Consider the following 13,934-nt stretch of genomic DNA (forward strand, 5'->3'; position numbering starts at 1 on the left):
CAGAAGGCACACATGGACAAAACCAAAGGGGGGTAGGATCGAGGGTGGGAAGTGGGGATGGCTGGGGTAGGGGGAGTGGTGGGAGGGAAATGGTGGGAGAAATGTTCAAGTACAACTGTACTTGAACAACAATAAAAAAAGGCAGGGAGATAAAGGACAATGGGACAGACATAGTAACATGACAATCAACATTTGCTGGACAGGAATATGGAATCTGTCACTAGATAAATAATAACCTAGCCAGACAGATAAAACCCAAACATCTAGATAGTATACAGAACATTGACTGACAGATTTATTCTGTTTCATTATTTAAGGTGATAACAAATCATTTTTTATGGTCTCATTTTAGATCACTTAAGTTCATTTTACAAGAACATGTGATTTAGCATTTCTCTCTAAAATTGATAAGGATGACCTTGGATGATGATAAAAAATGAAATAATCCTAACCTGGTCGATTCCATGAAGTTTGGCAAGTAGAAGTTTTAGCTTGGTGTCCTGCCTTAACGTGTCCCCTATAATCTAACAGAAGGAAATTAGGAAAGAGAAATCTGTCCTCCCCCCAGACAGTGGGCTTGTATTCATTATATTGACTTTCATTTTCATAACACACCTACCGATGTGGAAGGTATCTCTAACCCATTCTACAGACAAGGAAAATGAGATTCAAAAAGAAAGTTGATTTCCCAAAGTGTAAAACAGGGAAATAAACAGTTTTATGTGCTTATTCCTTTCATTAGCTCAGCTTCCGCTAGATACGCCAGCCAAAGACAGAGACCTAATCCAGCTAAACATGCTCAGAGCCAAAGAAACACAGCTGAGTAAGAGGCTGTGGTGTCTGCCCTGTCCTTAAATGGACTCTTTTATTTCTCGGATGATAATAATCTGTAGTCACATGCATGGTGCCAGGCAGAGCCTTCGGTCTCCAGAGCTGGCAGAGACTCCTGTTCATTTTTATATGCATGTGCTTTTCTTAACAATAAGAAGCGATTCATCACGCCATTGTGAGACAGTATAAAAATACTGTGGCGATTGGAAATGTTTGCATTTAGTGTGACTTTTTTACCTGTCTAAATCAACTTGCCAAAGTGTATACGATCATCTTTTAAGTCTTTTAACTAAAAGCACTTTTTACTCTGCCCCTTAAAAAGATTTGTATTTATTTTTGCTGGAAATCCACAAAAAGTGTAATCTCACAGCTCTACTAGAAAAGACACAGGTCTTTCTTTTTTTGTCAGTTTGTCATAACTGCATAATATATAACTTTCAGCCAAATATATTACAGTCAAAAATAGAGAGAGAAAGTGTTGAACTTTAATTCTGTTTGTTAACAGTCTAGTTAGCTGGGGGCAGGGAGTGGTTAGCTGGAATGGGAGGGACAAAAAACAATCTAGTTAGCTGCTGAGCCACTGACATGTAAATTGAACAGAATGAAGCCATTAGTGAAATAGTTACTGGCCACACCAAGCAGATTGGATCATTTTTTCACACACACACATACAAACCCTACTAGCTAATGAAGAGAATTATATTTTATTAGAAAACAAATAGGCTCATTCTAAGCTGACATTAATTCATTTTTGTTCAAAGAGAAAGCTGTTAAACTGGTGGCACTTATTCATCAACACTGTAGTTACCTGTGCATGTGTTACAATTCCCTAAATTTTTAGCTCCTATCGCATTTAAGGTACTTCCTTGAATGCATTATGCAATCTAATAACTGAATTATTAAAAATGTCAGACACGTAGGTGAAAATATTGTAGAAAATTACCACAAATAGGTGAAAAGGGGGAGAAATGTGGAAGGGCAGAATGGAAACAAAACATTCAACAAGATTAATGTAGGTGTGTTGTTTTTTTAATAGCTGGGTAATGAAATACCAAAGCAAGTCATTTAGTAAATCATGTTCCTTAGTTTCAAATTCAACTAATTTTCAGCTTCCATTCACGTATTCTTTTCATGGGCCTTATTGCTCAATTAAATAGATGTCCTAATTGGTAAAAATTGTAGCTTGTGCCAATATGGCTCTCCGAACACATCTATGGAAAATGTAGTCGTGTTTCAGCCTCTTTATCCATTTATCTGTTCACTCAGGCTTATGGTGGTATCTATGAGTGTGATATCCAAAGGCACAAAGAAAAGACTAAGCAACTATCGTTACCAGAGTAACCAAAATATAAAGACTCTCAGCTGTTGTGTGCAGAATGTTTCACAGTCCTGAAAAGGGACTGAACATCTCCTCGTTCACTTTCTTTTATGTTCTCAAACTAATTCTGCTGTAAGCGTTCCATCTACCCATTTTCCATCTGCCCATGTTCCATATTTTAAAATACTAGGCCTGATGAATTCTCTTTGGAGCCTACAACTAAGTGAAAAGTAAGCCTTTCTGTAACTTAACTAGATAGCTATGAAAAAAAACTGATTCAGCTGCTTTCATGGCATATTAGAGTAAAGGGGTTAGGGTGGGGAGTCCATTACTGGCATCATATTTTCTCCATCCCTTCATCTTGAGGCCAGTTGGAGATGCAAGCACCCAACAGGTAGTTTGTCCCCTCTCAGGCTCCAGATGCTCCTTGCCATTGGTCAGGGTTTGATAGTAAACATAACAATACCTGGCTTAGCTTTCGAGAAGATTACTTAAGAATCTAACTCAAAGTCCATGTTAGGAACTTGGATAATACTGTAAATAATTAGACCACTCTATTGAAAAAGTCGTCTGTGGAAATTACATTTCAGTGAGCAAATTAATCCTCCTCGCTCAGGGAACTTCGGGAAGTACATCCTGCCTGTGTTCTCCGGGACCCACTGACCAATCCACCACCTACCACCTCTGCAGTGTTCTCTCCCATTAGGATGCATGGAACATGCAGGATTTCATCCTCTGTAGTGCCTCCCTACTCTGTCTGATAAGGTTCTGCAACATCAGCACCACCCGAGCCACACTTCACCCCACCGCATACTTCAGAATCTTCGTTTTAGCCAGCTCCCCCAAGTGACTGATATGCACATAAAGTACTCTGCTCAGGGTCTTTCTCCTGTTATCCTATCTTTTTTCTTCTAGGGAATATACTCACAAAGATGAGATTCAGGCAAGATATTTGTTAAATGTAAAGCCAAAAATGCAAGTGACCTATATGACTGTTATAGTGAAACAGTCAGTACTAGACTGTAAAACTAGAGGTAAACACTATGGAAAAAATATTTCATTTTTTAACTTTACAAAAACCTTTGCATCAAAGGACTGAGTGACTGAATCATACCTACTCCTAAATACAGGACTAGGACCCATTGCTCTGTGCTGTCCATTGAGTTTCTATGCTCCTGCAGGAATGAGTATTTTCTTCAAAGGACCTAATTATATATGGCTTTCTAGTGTAATTTATATCATGTATCATTTCCTTCTGACCCTCAGCCCTCTGTGATCAAACTGCTGTTCTTTTGTGATTTGTTTTAAATTCAGTCTCATACACATAATAAAATTATACAACAATTCCTTATAGGAACTTCACATTGTCACATTATCATTCGGTTCTTCCAACTCTGAAACGAAGATCACGTCACGATCATCACTTTCCAGGAAAGGGGCTGAGGGTCCGAGGAGGCTGATGACCAATCCACGATCATAGAGCCAGTAAATAAATTGCATGCTCCACACTTAAGTCCACTCTTGTTGATTCTACTTCAATGTATAAGTGATTTCTCTTCCTACCAAGACATAGAATCTGCTAAAACAAAACTTTTTTAAAGGGTCTGTATTTCACAGCTTTGTGCTTTCAGTCTACAAAAAAAAAAAAAGAAAATAAAAGAAACATAAGCAAACACAGAAGTAATATTCAAGTCCTGAGAACTTGTACCTGAAATTTCCTTCTGCAGTTTTGTGTTTTGTTTGGTTTATAACAAGGTGCTTTATGTGTGAGCATGAGTGAGTTCTTTCAGGTAAAAAGCAAGTGAATGGAGAGTTAGCCCTGTTAATAATTCCTTGAAGCTAGTAAAATTTTCATTTGATGATCCCTCTAAATTATGCATTTTCGTGCTAAGATAATTTTTTTTACTGCATTTGGGTGAAAACAGTTTTAGCACTTGGCAGATTGCAGAGACTGTCTGTTTTCATTTGCTCTTTGGGGGAAAGCCCTGAGGAAAACAAAAAGTGTGGGGCAGCGTCGGGACCATAAATATTCATTTCCTGGCTGCTTCTTTAAAGGCAGAAGAAGTAGGATTTTACAGCCATAAACAAGCTCTAAGTTGACTTAGAGAAGCTGGCCACGTGACGTGTCCTCACCATCCTCCTGTAAGTCATTTTGATACGTGCTATTTAGAGTAAAGGGTAAACGTGTTACTAGAAATAGAATACATTGTAATGTGTCTCCTAGAGATCTTTCTCCTTTTATTCACCTGGCTTTAAGAATTACTTACAAAATTTCATAATTTAATTAAAAATTAATATGACAGCTGTAGTCCATCAAAGGGGAAAGACCCCATCAATAATGCATTTGGAAAACTATCTGAGGAATAAGTTTAGATTTGTGGTAAATTATTAACAACTAGGTAGCATATGTAATTCTGTTACTTTGCCTGTTGAGATGTTTCTGCTTTAATGAATTTGGCAATGGATTCCTTTCTATAATCCAAAGCGAGCAACCAGAACTATGGAAGGAAATTGGGAATATTTAAAAAAATTGGTTTTCAACATCTACCATCATTTGAAAAGGTAGATATTGTCTCATAAATTCATTCTTAGAATTTATTAGAATTCTTGCACATAGTGTGGATGCTCTACTGTGCTCTTAATTTGATGGACACTATGGTAAATGTTACACATGCAGCATTATCCTCACAGTGACCTTGAGAGGTCGGTCTGACCCCACCCCACCTGAGCAAGGTGCTACATGCAGCAAGAGGTGGTGCTGGCTGGAGAGACCACACTCAGGATACAGAACCACGTTTATGGCCATTATACCACCCAACCTGCCCCACAAAGACTCAGGTTCTCTACTGGAGCCGATGAAGAAATCACCATCATTGGTGCGGCCTCCCCTTAAAGAACTCAAAGTTCACCTTGTAGACAACACAGAAATTCCCCTTTCTAAACATTCTGGCCATAAGGTATATGAGAGATTATATCTAATTATGAGAGATTGTACCTAATTATTTAATACATATAGCATTCTAAACGTACTTCCATGAGGCATTAGCTCACACTTAGAATGGCTTTTATCAAGAAGAGAAGAGATAAGAACTGGCAAGGATGCGGAGAACAGGGAAACGTTGTGCAGTGTTGGTGGAATCGTACATTGGGACAGCCACTATAAAAAACAGTACAGAACTTTCGCAAAAAATAAAAATAGAACCATGATAGGATCCAGCAATTCCACTTCTGGGACTATATCCGCAGGATGCAAAATTATTATCTCAAAGGGATACCTGCACCCCCATGTCCATTTCAGCATTATTTATGAATATTACTCAGCAATAAAAAGAAAAAGAAGAAAATCCTATCATTAGTAACAACATAGATGGACTTTGATGGCATTGTGCTAAGTAAGCCAGACAAAGACAAATATTGTTTGGTATCTTTTTTTTTGGGGGGGGGGGGACAGAGGGGAAGGGAGGGAGAAAAAAAAAGGAGAGAAGCATCAATGTGTGGTTGCCTCTCATGCGTCCCCTATCGGGGACCTTGCCCTCAACCCAGGCATGTGTCCTGACTGGGAATGGAACTGGTGACTCTTTAGTTCACAGGCCGGTACTCAATCAACTGAGCCAGACCAGCCAGGTCTGGCATCTTTTATATATAGAATGTAAAACAAAAAAAGTCAAACTTGTAGAAACACATTCTACTCATAGAATAGAATGGTGGTTGCCAGGGGCTGGTGGGAGGTGGGAGAATTAGGAACAAGTATTGGTCAAAGTCTACACACTTTTAGGTATAAGATAAGTAAGTTCTGAAGATCTAATGTACAGCATGGTGGCTATAGTTAATGATATTGTTGCATTTCAAAATGTGCTAAAAGAATAAATCTTAAGCATTCTCATCCCACTCCCTTCAAAAAACTATGTGAGCTCATAGAGGCATTAACTTGATTGTGGGGATCATTTCAAAATACATACATACATATATGAAATCATCACATTGCACACTTTAGACAGTTACAATTTTATGTATTAATTATACATCAATAAACTTGATGTAATTATACATCAATACACTTGGTGGTGAAGAAAATGTACTTAAGTAAGAGGGCTCTTTATCTCTTTGGTCTGTGTCCCAGCATTGGCACCTCTGTCTCCTGTTGTGTGCAGGGCTCTCTCCCACACATTTTACTGTGTAAGGGGCTCTCTCCAGTGGAAGATTGGTGTCCTGCCTGGATCTAGATGAGCTTCCCTTCTACTGAGAGTTCCCATGATGCTGGTGAGGTCCTAGAGCTGCTCTCTTCCTAAAAAGACACGTCCTCTTTTTTATATTTACCTATACCTGCCTGTGTCCTGTGTATCTTCCCAAGGGCAGAACCTTTTATGTCCTCCAAAAGCAAACCTAATTTTCTGTGTGAACATCAGCTGTGAGCATCTTATCTCTTCTCTATACCCTGTTCACAATGTGGCATCACAATGGTAGCTTGAATCAGCCCTGTTGGGAGTATTGATGCCACAGAAATTGGCACACACTACAAATCAGAGTGCTTTATTTTCCAAAGAGCCAGTATGCCAGTGCATGTGTACATCCTCACCTCTGCCATTCAGTGCTCCCTATTCTTACTCTGGTAATGAGGTAGGGCCAGGATATGGTTATGTAGCTGAAGTGATTTCAACTATTTATATTTACTACTAATAGAATTGGAATTAGTATGGAAAAGCTAGACTGTGTAAATATCTGGAAGAGAACTAGATGAGTTAAAATACTTTTTTATTCTTTGAGTTGCTATTTACAAATGAACTTGGATGAGTAATTTAATTTGCCCCACATCAATAAAGGAAAAAATAAGAGCAACGCTACTGTAGATTCAGAGATTCATCTTATGACTTCAATGTGCTAGCATCTGTGAAAACATTTTGGAAATAAATTGTAAATGTCAAATGTCTGTCTTCATATGGTACTTTAACATTTTCAAGGAGTTCATGTCTCTTATTTTTCAATCACTTATTTGTCATATGGTATTAATATTGCCATTTCACATACTGTCAAGAAGAGGCCTGATCTCCCAATTCCTAATACTTCCCCTTGGGAACACGTGCTCGCTAGTACCAGAGCCATTCATTCTCCTGCTGGTGGTTCTTGCCCTACCTTTCTATTCTGTCTCATATCCTCACACCAAATACTTCTTGGCACCCTGGAAAGAAAAATTAAGAGTATGAAAAAATCCCAAGAAAGGTATAATATATTACTTCAAATTCACATTTTCTTTTTATGTTTTTAATATTAAAGAAAACTAGATGATAGTTTATCTAGACAGAATATCTATCAGCTAGAGCTCATGCTTTTAAAAACAATCAAATTCAGTACACACTACATACAAAGGTTTTAAGGTATTCAGATTTGAAAATAAATATTACAAATCATCTTCAAAGATATAAAGTACAGCTGGGAATAATTTTAAGGGAGCTCAAACTGAGAATTAACAGCAACAAAATATTAGAAATTAAAAATCATGTTTTTGCCATGGAGGAAAGTTTAGAAATAATATGATAAAAATCTCAGGAAACAAACACTCAATTAAATGGATTTAATTTAGCTCATTTTTCTAAGGATGTACATGAAATAATTTAAAACAAGTACATTTTAATGTAAAAGTTAACTTGATGTTGATTTGTCTTGCTTTACTACAAATTTAACCTCAAATTCTGTAACCTTTTACAAACATCTCCGATTTTGATATTCAAAATGATGACTTTTTGCATTCTTCGAGCCTCGGTTTATCTAACTAATGTTTAATCTTTCCTATGTTCACAACACTGTAGCAGGCCTGGAGAGAAATATAAAAGTTGAACAAGGCGAAGCACTTCTGCACCAGGACCATTTTCTATTGACAGGGCTAAGCATGCCTAGTAAACATACTACAAGAAAAAAAGAAACAAATGAGACAATAGTCAGGTGATGCTCATCATGTACCCTGAGAACTCCAAGGCTGAAATCACTTCCAGTCGCAAACGAAATGGAAGGCTTCACTGAGGAGGCATGCCAGTGGATCCCAGTGGTGTAAACTCAGGCATTTCCTTAGACAGGAGAGGAAGCAAATGTACTTTAAAGAGGTTTTCTCCATTGAGGTAAATAAAGGATTGCCACATCTCTTAGCTAACCTGAAATTTTAATTAACCTGACCATAACATTCCCCAAAACTTCTGCTTGACAATTTCTACTGGAACATTCTTTAAGTAAATGAGTGAATCATTCACACTTATTATAATGCTTTATTTCTTGAAGAGGGCCTGGCACTGTCCTTGGTGTGTATCAGAATTCTAATAGATGTGCTTTAGAAATACGCTCCTTTAAGGGAGATTAGGCTGTAGCCACACTTAATATTAGCCTAAACATTCTGGTTGAATAAAGGGCTGCAAAGGTGCAGATGCTGGATGACCAGTGAGGCTGGAAGATTTCCATGGAGAAGGGAAAGATTATAGCGGAGCCCTGAAGGATGGTTGGGCTAAGAAGGGCAGAGGCAAGGGTATCTCAAAGCCAGTGACAACATGAACAGAAACAACCGGGAAAGATAAACCATGACAGAAATGGATGTAGGATATCTTTTGTGTAAGTGATTCATTCTTATGTCTACATTGATCATTATCTCATAAATGTCAAGATTTATCTTCTTAGGTTAATGACTTCCTAATCACAGAAAGTTTTTTGTCCTGATACTAACCTATCATATTTTAAATTATTTTAATCTTCCTGTTGTTGATTTTGAGATTAAATCGAAAGGAACATAGTTTTTAACAATAGTATAAATTTGTCCAAAGGTCCCAATGTTGCCAGCAGAAGTGGGGTTCTTGCAAAGTCCCCAGGAAAGCATTTGGGGGACCCACATAACAGAACAAGGCCTGGTGCTAACATTTATTTGGAAGGAAAATATGGGGCTGCTCCCAGGTGCCTGCCCTGCTCAGTCCACCCCGCCATGGAAAAAGCCTAGCTGTGCCTTCATCAGGCCCAGAAATATGGCCAGTGTCCAAAAGTTCTGTGCCATTGGTTCAGTCCAGTCCAGTCTTTGTCACCATCCAACCAGCTCAGTCTGTGTTCCCAGCTGTGCTCTGGCTGGTTGTGCACAGATCCACACTTGGAGTCTGCGGCTACTGGCCGAGTGACTGCTACACCCACATGGCTTCTACAGAGAGAAAATGCATGAGAAAACAGGGCCAGCATGTGTCACCTAGTGAGAGATGTTTGTTAAGCTTGGGTTATATTATCTCTAGCGGGAAAGACTAGGTGCCCTTTAAACTAACCAATTAACTTTCTAACTTTTCTTGGACTAGCTCTGGATCCTCCCCCTAACCAATGTATTTTCTAGACTTCCTGGGGTTCAAGGTCCTTTATCCAATCCGATCCTTTGCCCAAGCTGGACAGACAGGCCTTTATGGTCGCCATCATAGTTCCTACTGCACATCAAAGTGGAAATACCTCCTCCTTTACCATCTTGGCTTCTGCTTGGCATGTGCCAAGCAGAGGAATTTCCCTGCTGTTTTTATGCCTCCCCTGGCAATACTTACTGCTCACTTTGGACGGTTAGGTTGCAAGGGCAGAGGGTGCCCTAGGGAGTGTGTGAATCTGTAACTGCCTAGCGAAGCAAGTTTATGCTCCCAAGTTGATTATGCTTAATAACGTCGGATTCCCTGTGTGCCCTTCCTTTATTAGTGTCTAGCTACCTATGCTAACACCAACAGATAAGAACCTTCTCACAGCTTCGTGGAGGTCTGCTTTCATTAACTCGTCTTTGTAAAAAGTTCATTTTTCATCTCCCGGGGATTCTTGTCTTTTTGCCCCATTTTTCATACTTGATAAAGCCTATTTTCTTTCTAATTTATTTTTATTATCAATATTTTTCTCTTCAAAGGATTGTAATTTTGGACAATTTCCCTAAGTCATTAAAATTTTTAAAGCCTGCTATCCTGGGCATTAGCACTCCTTTGTCATCTAAATAATGTATTATTCATTTGTTGTCCCTTGGTCAATGATAATGTGTGTGACCCGATCAATACTAAGAAAACTCTTTGTGTAACTTTCCTAATTATACCTCTCAGTTTCCAATTGCCTACTGTTTCCCCAATCACTAATTAAGATGTCTTCCTCCTAGTCATATGCTAGACTTCAGAAGGCTATTTGGGGCTTTAATTTTTCTCACCACAGATTACTCCCAGACATTGAGCTAGTCACCCTTAATCTTTCCTGTCCTATATTTATCAATCTGAAAAGAATGTTTCCTTTTGTTGTATATTTAAGATATCATTTTAAATATTTGCTTTTGAAAATTTTATTTTCCTAAAAAAGACATAGACTTCGTCTACCTTCAGACATTCCTCGCTTTTTGTTTTTCCCTATTTCTACGTAACAGATTATGAGAGAAAAGTTCCACTTCTGTAAATACATTTTCAGTTTTCATGAAGGAGAAAAATGACACATAGTACTTGTCAATATTTTTCCTCATAGTAACTGAAAAAACTGAGTTTATCATATATGACTAATTTGTCACATTATATATTCAACGACTACACCTTTCATTTGCTTCCTCTGGACTAACAATTTAAAATAGATCTATATCTAATTAGCTTAACATACAAAAAATGATTCTTTAAAAATATTTATATCAGGATGCTAAATCATTAAAAGTGTGGCTATGACCATTTTGATTAAGTGACTATCCAGGAAATTAAGATTTTCTAAATGCCTTGTTTCATAGCAAACTATGGGAATGAGATAAAAATAAAACAGCCCCCTACAGAACTTCTGAGGCCACAAACCATCACACACATACACACACACACACACACGTGCATTTAGGATTCTGACCACTGTGTATTCAGTTAGACCAGGTTTACTCCATTTTTTTAAAATTTTATAATTACTTTTATATTAAATATTTTTAAAACAGTTTAGAATAAAGATTTTCAGACTCTTTGATTTCAGGACACCTTTATGCCCTTCAAAATATCTAAGGGCCCTAAATAGATTTTGTTTATGTGGGTAACATTTATCAAAATTTACCAACCTAATAATTTTGAATGAGCATTTAAAAGCAGAAGAACAGAAGCACACATTTAACTACCTCCTGGTGTGATAGCATCACCACATGTCATCTTGCCTTTGGAAATCACTACTGTATATTAATGAAGGAATGTGAGGGCAAAAGCAACTAACATTTTAGTATTGTAATAAAAATAATTTTGGTCTCACAAATTCCTGACTACCCTTAAGAACCACTAGATTGGAACTGCCATCTTTTTCATAAAGTATGAGTTTCTAATAACACATTCTGCTTTGCCTTTCAAAATATTCTCTGAATGCTTCTTAAATAAATAAGCCACGTAGCATCTTTTTTGGCAGGTGATAGTAAGGTAGGAGTATAGTAGACTGTTGGACAGGCATGAACAGAGTAGGAATGATGGGCCAGGCATGGAATGTAACCAATGCAGAAAGCCCCAGGTACTGAGCAATGGGCAAAACTGGGAAAACACAAATTTCACCTTAAGGGTTAACTTTCCTCCCCTAGCATATCACTAGTTATGCATTTTAGACCCCCTGACCTTTTGTATCACTGGTCATGTGGCTCAAACCCTCCCCTGATGTTTCCTCTCCCAGCACATTACTAGTCATGTGGTAGATCCCCTTAGGGGAGGAAGAAGGGAGCTGGAGAACAGCCTCACAGGACTCCCATACAAGTCCTTGCACAAGCACTCTCTTAAACACTAAGCCCTCAGGACAGTGAGGTTCTGACCTGCATCAAATTATCTGAGGATTAAAGCTGTGGGTCTTTTCAACCACAGAGGCAGAGTTTCGGTTAGCTTCAGGCTGAGAAAAGCAGCAAGGCCATGCAGGATGACACCATGGCTGACATTGGGACCAGCTGTGAAGATTAATGACCCCATTCCCTAGCACTGACCAACCACTAGAGACCACAACCCTGAAAGGACATGAGTGGATGAATATTTCATTGAGATCCTCCCCCAAGACCTCCCCTAAAATCCCTGCCTTTAGGGAGCAGATAGAAATCCTCAGGACAGAGAACTCAGCACACACTCTCTCTCTTGAGCACTCCCGAGCCTTCCCCTACCCCTTTCTCAGGCACACTCTCTCTGGAGCATGCCCACACCTTTCCACCTTGTCCAAGGCGCATTACCTTTGCCTTTCTTTCTCCTACACTCCAAAGTCCTTCTTTTGCCCCTGTAACTTGTTTCCTGATGCCACACAGCCCAGCTGGCTCAGTTCTTTCTGCCTCTGTGGCTTTCTAAATAAACTTTCTCTTTCAGTTTGAATCTTGACTCTGAACTTTTTCTTAGCCAGAACTGAAGTACTGAGGTTGCTAAACCCAAGTCCAATTGCCAGTAACATGCTGGTGCCCTTTCACTGTTAGCAATAGTAATAAGGTGGTCACAAAAGGTATAGTCAGCAATGGGATTGCAAGCTTGTGTGTGAAAAATCTAGATCAGAATATAGGTTTCATATGGTTAACACATCTCTTTCTGCCACAACCATGTCTAACCCCTAAATAAAACCAATAGTGTATTAAATCTGGTGACTCACAAGAAACAGAGATGTGGTCTCTAAGTAAATATGAATGCTAAATAAAAAGGATGCATTTTACCTGGGAGCAGTTGAATATATTAATTCAAGGTTAATAATATACAGTTAATAACAACTGTATAATGGAAGCTTAAGTAATGATTATAAAGTTTTAAGAAAATTAAAGTCACCATTCAAAATGCATCCAAGTGGCTAATTGGAAGAAAGAATTGAATAGCAGTACAAGTAGATGATGAAGGGAAAACTCATCATTGGATGAAGGGGTTTATTAAAATGAAAAGGACTCTAGTATTACTCAGTCTATCTACACAGGGAAATAATAAAGCTAGGAAGGAAACCAATACTTGCAAGATAATTAGGAGAAAGCATGAGACAATCAAAAATATATTATATTAATAAAACTTGCTTAAAAGAGCAGATATTCAGCCATACAACAGGATCCACATGATGCAGCCTACTTTCATGGTTTTCCTGGGTGACAAACAGGACTCAGAAAGAGTAATCACACACTGAGTTAATGGTTCGACCACTTTTCTTACAAACTTGCTCAGTGCCCTAGTTCTTTCTTCCCAGGTACCTGGATGAAAATCCACCCCATAGCTATATGGTCACTTGAAAGCGATTAAAAGTCCTTTCGTTCACTAAGTTGCAAATCATAGGCTCAATTCTATAATTCAGTGGTTCACTCCTATGTGACAGTCAAAACTTTCTAATGCATTTGAGGTTGATATCTTACCAGTGTGGGTCTGTTAGAAAAGAAGCACCTACAGATCAGGAAGTGAGATATAGTCAGTTTCTCCATCTTCATACCTGAGAAGCTGCCCCCCATTATGAAAACAGAGACTATTGTGCTTTTCTGGGTTGACTAGTTGAAGTGCAGCTGGTCATCTTGTGTTTTTCTGGGCGTGGCTAGTGTTTCAAGTTGTCTCTGTCATAGCACTAACCTGAGTTCCTTGAGGAACTCCCATGTCTTTCCACCTGCATTCCCTTGACATGGGCAATTGTGTCAGTATTCCAGCTGGTTGTGGTTCCTCGTATAGCCTCTTACAGCAGCAGTAGGAGACCACTGACAAGTTTTTTCATGTGGTGTCACAATTCCTCTCGAGTCAGTCCCTTGCACAGAACCTAACACCTCCTATTATGGGCTTTGCCTCCCACATGGCCACATTGATGCCTGTCCTTTGACAACCTCTGGAAACTTCATTTTTCACCT

The 13,934-nt window shown here is 38.6% G+C and overlaps 1 protein-coding gene across 1 annotated transcript in view; it reads left to right on the plus strand.

The window, feature by feature from the left end:
- The window catches only part of GALNTL6 (polypeptide N-acetylgalactosaminyltransferase like 6), an 876,998-nt gene that overhangs the window by 619,404 nt on the left and 243,660 nt on the right, over positions 1–13,934 (plus strand). The gene's annotated exons all lie outside the window — the stretch shown is intronic.

This window comes from Phyllostomus discolor, chromosome 8 (genome assembly GCF_004126475.2).
Source record: "Phyllostomus discolor isolate MPI-MPIP mPhyDis1 chromosome 8, mPhyDis1.pri.v3, whole genome shotgun sequence".
Classification (NCBI taxonomy): Eukaryota; Metazoa; Chordata; class Mammalia; order Chiroptera; family Phyllostomidae; genus Phyllostomus; species Phyllostomus discolor.